Here is a 7,518-nt window from a genome sequence, read left to right as displayed (position 1 = left end):
ACACTTCTGGTGACGTCATGAACGCTGCCCCCCACCTTATATAATCTCCTTCGGATCAGTAGGACACGCCCCGCCCCCAATAAGAACCTTACGGCTCTGTGAATGAAGGTCACCAAAGTGACGCAGCAATAATGCAGAGGAATGCTGGGAGTTTGTCGCTATTAGGCGGGTGTCAGACATTTTGTTGGTTTCGCAACGTAAAAGTTATGTTGTCTGTGGTGACATTTTCTTCTGGGACACTGTGCTATGATTTAATATCCATGTGTTTGCGAGTTGCGGTGCAAGACTTCACCCATCCCACAAAAACACCACCTGCATTTCATACCCAGGATCAGGGCTGCCATTAGAAATCACGGCCTGTAGAACAAAACAACAACACTTTCGGGACCCCAAAACCACACAGACATCAATGATAAAAAAGGTAACCCCCCCACACAAGTTATAGAAAAGCTATCGATGGGCAAGGCCCACCAAGGGGCGGGACTGTGACGTAAAAAGGGGTGTGGCCACGTCGCCGAGATTTTCAGATGGGGACAAAGTCAGAAAAGCTAAAGCTGGCCATAGATGTTGAGATTTTTAAAAGATCAGAACAATCGTACGAATTTACCATCAACTAAAAATACCAATTTGCCAGGAGCTGCCTGCTTGGCCCTGCAAACATAGATAGATTGCACTGGGATTTTTTGACCTGGCCGATCAATTTCCCGACAGATGTCGGCCGAAAAATCGTAAGATGTACTATCGTTCGAATACCACTAACCGCACGATAATTTCGAAGGATTGGTCGGGCTTCCCTAAAATCGGTCGTATGGCAAGAAGAATCATCGCGTCTGTGTGGAGCTTTAGTTTACAGGGGATTGGGGGCAGGCCGAGGGGTCTTTTTGAAGGGTATTACAAATTTGCCCGTAAATTTGTAATACCGGCCCCGGCCTTGGAAGGTGTTTTACCGGCTGGGTGGCAACCCTACCTAAAAGTGAAAAAAATAAAATTTGGGGCCCCAAAGAATATTTCTTAAAAACAACATTGGTGGCAGGTGCCTATAGAATATTAAAATAATACATTGGTAGCCAGGGGATTAAAAAAAAAAACAACACAAATTGGTAATCAGTAGAATTGAACTCATGGCTTCAGGACTTTCTTGGGTCTTTTTGCCACTTCAGGACTTCAATTTTGGCTGTTTTCGTGACTTCGGGTCTTTTCGCCGCTTCGGGAGTTTAGCTTCAGCTGTTTTCGTGGCTTCGAGTCTTTTTGGCGCTTCGGCTGTTCGACACTTCCGCATTTCGGCTGTTCAGGACTTCGAAAATGGCCTCAGGCTTCGGCGCTCTTTCGAAAGTGCAGCACTGCCGGGCCCCCTTCAGGCCCGGGACACTGTAACCCCTGTCCCCCACTGATGGCAGCCCTGCCCTGGATAGATTGTAATAGCAATATACTTTCCTTTCTGTAAATACAATATCTTGTGTGTTTGTTTTTTCATTTATTAAATGCTATATACAATGTGCTGATCTCTATCTGTAATATATGTTCCTACCGCACACTCGCCTTTCCTCTCACTGCGTTGGTGGTGCTGGTTTCTCCGTTGACCCCGGCCAGGTCCCTTAGCAACAGCAAACAAGAAACGGATCCGCACACACGCTATGATCAGCAGTTGGGGGGACACCCCTCTTTATTATATCACCTCGTGATCAACGTTTCGGGGGGATAAACCTCCCTTCATCAGGACCTGATGAAGGGAGGTTTATCCCCCCGAAACGTTGATCACGAGGTGATATAATAAAGAGGGGTGTCCCCCCAACTGCTGATCATAGCGTGTGTGCGGATCCGTTTCTTGTTTGCTGATCTCTATCTGTAACTTGGATAGCAGTAAGTTTGCATTTCAGCCTGGATGAAGTCAAGTCACATCAATTTGTCTATAAATGTCTGACAGCAAAATAAGTGACTCTAAAGTGAGCATTAGATACAACCTACAAGTACCCTGGTTATTGCGACCTCATCTAAATCAGAATACTGTTAAAGGAGACATTTTGTGTAAAAAATAAGAATGTACCAGTGCATTATACTCCTTTAGATATAGCAGAATTCTGCTTAAAAAAGTAGTGTTTCAGGCTGTTTTATTGAATATTTCTGCAAAACCATAATAATCCCTCCCTTCCACTTCCTGCACCTGAATTCTCAGGCTGTGCAGGGGAGCCAGCGGCACTCAGCTCAATGTACTGTAGGAAAGGAACCAATCAGCAGCTAGCAGGACCTGATAGGGAACTGAAGCCTGTCTGTGCTTGTGTGACTGCAGGGCTGTGATTGGCTGCCCCCTCCTACTGTGCTTCTGGCAGGGACCGTTAGGACACGCCCACCCCTCATTTGAAACAGGGACCAGTGAACATCTATAGGGAGCTCCAATAAAGGGGCTATAATTTTAAGCACCATGTAAAAGCAACACCATATATTACTCATAATTGCCCACAAAAAAATTAGGGTTTTTTCATTTATTCTATAGGTCTCCTTTAATAAAAAAGCAACTTGGCTGATCTTTGGCCTCATATCGATCGGGGGGACCCGTCGGAAGCCCCCACACACTGAAAGATAAGCTGTCGAATCAGTCTAAAAAAAAATCAATATCGGCAACTTTAATCTGCCCGTGTATTTAGACTTTCAGGTTCTTGGTTTTAAACCACTGCAGTGTAGCTTTAGTTGGGAGTTTTGGGTTACCATCCTGTTGGTAGGCGAACATCTAGGAATCAGCAGTATTGAAGGGCCCAGCTCTTTTTTTTTTTTTTTTTAATAACACCTACCCACATACCACCTAGGCCTTCACCTAGGGAGGGTTGGTATATGATATCACCTCTTGTTGCGTCTTTCGGTAAGGGATGGAAGTCTTGCTGGGGGTAAGCTATTGGTCCTACATACTTTTAAAGGGGTTGTAAAGACAACCATGACACCACATCGCTCCCTAGTTTTCTATAGAAGTTGCTGAAAAAGTTAACTATAGATGCAAGAAAATTCCACTGATCAAAAAATTCATTCATTCTAAATGTAAAAAGAACAGTCTAATGAGAATGCAATTTTAGTGTAATTTTTCTCAACATTATATTACACTGAATCAAACATGGGGGATAAAGGACAGACTTGTTTAGTGCTGGGAAACTGTGCTTAAAGCAACAGTAACAACAAAGAATGACAATATTAAATGTAGTTTTGTCCTGCACTAGTAAAACTGGGGTCTTTGCTTCAGAAACTTTACTATAGTTTATATAAAGACACTGCTGTGTAGCCATGGGGGCAACCATTCATGCACAGGATGCACAGTAGATAAAAGATAAGTTCAGAAGAATCCCATTATATACTACAGAGCTTATCTGGTATCTGCTGTGTACTCTGTGTCCTTTTTCAGCTTTAAATGGCTGCCCCCATGGATACACAGCAGAATATATATATATATATAAAAATATAAATATAAGCTATAGTAGTCTTTCTGAAGCAAACCAGTTGTACCAGTGCAACAGAACATTATAGTTTCATTACTTTAAAACACTTTCATTTTTTGGTGTTACTGTTCCCTTAAAGCTTCCAACTCCAATTGCAGGAACAGATCAGCTGGGATTCTCATTGGAGGATTTTTTGTATTTTAATGCAGCCACTGGCTGTGGAGATTTGGAGAAACATTTTGAAAACGTTTTATTGTGCAAAATCGCTTTAAGAATACAACCCTTATGTTGATGGACTACATGCATTAAGGGACAGTACCACCTAAAGATGAATGTTTTTAAAATCATGAAAATTTCACATACATTTGCCCTGCACTGTAAAACTGATCGGTTTGCTTCAGAAACACTACTATAGTTCATATAAACAAGATGGCACAGGTTAAATAGTGGATAACAGATAACACCATTATGTTCTACAGAGCTTATCTGCTGTGTAATCTGAGCCTTTTCACCTTTGAATGCCTGCCCCCATTGTTCCTTTAACCTTCATCATTTTACATTATTCTGGGATTTGTAGTCCAGCAAGAACCCAGTAAAGTTTGGTTGAGTAGTGCAGTACAGCAGGGTTTGCTACCCTTTTAAAGGAGAACAATTCTACAATCCTAGGTCCCATCCAGAGGCCTCTCCACACCACCAGGATATCACAAGTCTTCACTTATAGTTGTAGCTGGCTAAAAGAATGCAAAGTAACACAGCAGGGTCGGCATGTGTCACCTTGTGCCAACTTCAACTGTGCATGATATATTTCAGCAGTTGCAGAGGAGAGGACCTGAAGTGTCAGAAGATGGTGCCCACATACCCTGCTGAATTACTCTGCATCTCACTCTGGGAATAGGTAGGATAGCATCAATTGAATGTAACAAGGAAGGTAATAAAACATAAAATGTTCACAGAGCACTTTTACTGAAAATGTGATCCATGTGTCTTTCATCATTCGGTTAACACAAACAAAAGATCTATAGTGTTTTAAAGAAGTCACCTTGTTTTTATTTTATTTCATTTTAAAGTGCTTAAAAAGACAAAAACACATTGACAAGTGCAGAGCAATAAAAACACATTGACAAGTGCAGAGCAATACCAATTGGTTTCTATGATTATTTACATTTACTTTCCTTTGAGTTGTGGATTCCCTGTAGCTTTGTTTTGTTTACCCTACAGTAACACAAAATACAGTATAAAGTAGTTCATAGATGCTTCATACAACCAAAGGAAAACATATACAATATTGCAATCAGAGCCTAATGCAATTACAAATCGTAAAAAGCACGAAAAGGTCACCAGACCAACAATCTGGTGCCTATTTACTATCAAATGCCAGTCAACCAATATTGTATTAATTAAAAGCAAAAAGAGTGTTGAAAAATATATATATATTTTTTACACACAGTTACAAGCAATAAGTGTCTATTTGCATTTGACACTCCCCATCCAAAATGTGCATTCTTCCATATGGAGCAGAACAGAAACACCAGAGGTAACTGAAGTCAAATGTAAAGGATTGTTTTTAACCTGTAAAAGAAATACATGTTAGTCTATCACAAAACAATTTCAGCAGATTTTCATAAAATAAGATCACAGTAAGCTAGATACAATTTAAAATTGAATGAAGTCTAACCATTGAAGAAAAGATTTGAATACTGCTTTTATAAATGCAGAAACAACTACTGGTCATAAATTATCCAAAATTTAGTTTGAGTTGGACAGTCCCTGTCTGTCCCCACTTACCAATGCAATTAAAGGGGTTTGTTCACTTTCCAAACACTTTATTCAGCTGAGTTGTTTTCAGATTGTTCACCAGAAACAAAGACTTTCCTCAATTGCTTTCTATCTTTATTTTTTTACTGTTTTTCGAAAACTATCTCTGGTGTTTCAGCCTGGCAGCTCAGTAATTTAAGCGCGGATGCTGACAGATGCCGAACTGTTATAATTTGCTAAATTTCTCAGTAGTATCTGTGAAAAATTAGCAATTACTGTATCAATTACCTATCAATAACTAGGGATGCACCGAATCCAGGATTCGGAATCTGAATTTCCATTTGCAAATTAGGGGCAGGGAGGGAAATCGCAAGACTTTTTGTCACAAAGCAAGGAAGTAAAAAATGTTTCCCCAAATTAGGATTCGGTATTTGGCCGATTCTTTTGTGAAGGATTCGGTCAAATCCAAAATTGTGGATTCAGTGCATCCCTAATTGTAACAGCTACCTAAGGCATAGAGGAGGGGCAGACAATATTTGATTGACAGCTGAGATTTTTAAATGAGCTCACAACAGCTATAAATATTTTAATTAAAAATAGAAATTGGATTTCATGTTTAATTTGAAAAAGACTTTTAATATACATATTTCTGTGCCTGGGTGACAGGTCCACTTTAATATTAGAAAAACTATCACAAATAGAAAATATAAAGTAATTGGAAAAAAAACTTTATTTCTGGTGAACTATCTGAAACTAACTGAACTAAAAACAAAGTGTTGGAAGGTGAACAACACACATGCACACACAGTGATTCGTGGGCTACTATTTTTGACAGTGACAAAAAGCCTGGAATTGCTATGTGTGCCCTTAATAGTGTTTTCATCAATCTGTCCATATAACTTTAACTGCAATATTGGGCACTGTTTAAAACAGTTGCCTCCTTCCAGCATATCCTTACTAAGAGATGTCAAGAATGCTTTATCCTGTGACATGACTTTAAAATTTGAGGTGCCACACAGTAAAAATAGATTCAAAAATAAAGTGTTAGGGGTTGATTGATTACAAACCTTCCCAAGTCACAGGTCAATGACACAAAATCTATACTCAAAAATGATGCTGATGTATTTATTTATGTTACAGTTTCATCACACCACTTTATACAAGTTATGAGTAAACTTAGGTAGCAACTCGTGTGTGTGTGTATATATATATATACACTTTGGGAAATTTAGTGCCAGTTGTGTGGGTTGCCATGATTATTAAGATAGACTGTGTGCACACAGCGCTTCTTGTAGATGATTTATAACATTATAGGAAGGATACAGAACAGTATAAAAGAAAGTTGTTGCCAGATATCTTCACAATAATGGAAGCTTAGGAAAGACAGAGGCATCAGGAAGAGACAGTATTCCATATACTACAGCAAGTGGGAAATATTACGCGGTGAATCCAGAACTATTTCCATTAGCTCAACAGTAGCCCTAAACCACTCCCTTTCCCTGAAGCACAAAAGTTACACTTGCTGTGTATTAACCATCAAGTAACTGACCTAAACATGCAAGATGATGTGGCATTCTGTTAGGCTAATGACACAGAGCCATACACAGGCCAGGACTGGCAACCTGTGGGTTCTGGCAAATGCCAGAGGGGCTGCTGTAAGATACTATTGACAGTAATTATCTAGTGGGCTGTTTGGGCCTCTGTACACCATAAATGCCAGGGCCTATTTTGAATGCCAATCCAGACCTGGCCATACACTAAAATGGTAATTGCACTGACCCTGCCAATACAAGCCTGGATCAGGTGATTATTGCTCAAAAATGCCTGTATCCCGTCAAGCTCAGTGATTGCTTTAGAGAAGGGAGCACCTGAGCTGTGGTAAACGCCTGCACCTGGCACTTCAACAAGTGTACCTTCACATTCACACAAACTTATACAAGTTACAGAAGATTCAGGAATGATATAGTCTTGGAAACATATATACTAAACAGAAAATAAATGAAGGTATATTATGTGTTGCTCTCAGGCTGCCCACGGTCACCACTTTGCAGGTTAAAGCCTCTAACTTGCGCCTTAGTACTGTTTTGTTGTAATGGCAATTCCCTTTCTTGTGCTGTATTTATAGTCACCTGGCATGGGTGCAAGACTCCATAGCATACTAATTTGAGGAACTTTGGCTTCTCCGCCTCTTCACCTCGCTGTTGTGCAGCTTCTCTTCGATTTTTCGCTCGTGCCCTGCGGGAACATGGCGGTTCCCGTTCTGCTCTATTTCACGCTTGGTGCGGCCCTTGCCCCCGGCCCCACAGCTGTACTCTTCCAGGTTATAGAAGTCATACTCATCGTA

General features: G+C 40.4%; 1 long non-coding RNA gene across 1 annotated transcript; it reads right to left on the bottom strand.

Moving 5' to 3' along the window:
- Positions 1 to 4,358: 4,358 nt before the first annotated feature.
- On the bottom strand, positions 4,359 to 7,441 carry LOC108708333. Its single transcript, XR_001934437.2, has 2 exons — positions 7,304 to 7,441; positions 4,359 to 4,988 (listed from the first exon to the last, which is right to left on the bottom strand). It is a non-coding gene; the product is annotated as an uncharacterized LOC108708333 (long non-coding RNA).
- Positions 7,442 to 7,518: the final 77 nt, after the last annotated feature.

The sequence above is a fragment of the Xenopus laevis genome, chromosome 2L, assembly GCF_017654675.1.
Source record: "Xenopus laevis strain J_2021 chromosome 2L, Xenopus_laevis_v10.1, whole genome shotgun sequence".
NCBI classification, from domain to species: Eukaryota; Metazoa; Chordata; class Amphibia; order Anura; family Pipidae; genus Xenopus; species Xenopus laevis.
This window is presented reverse-complemented; position numbering and strand designations above follow the sequence as displayed.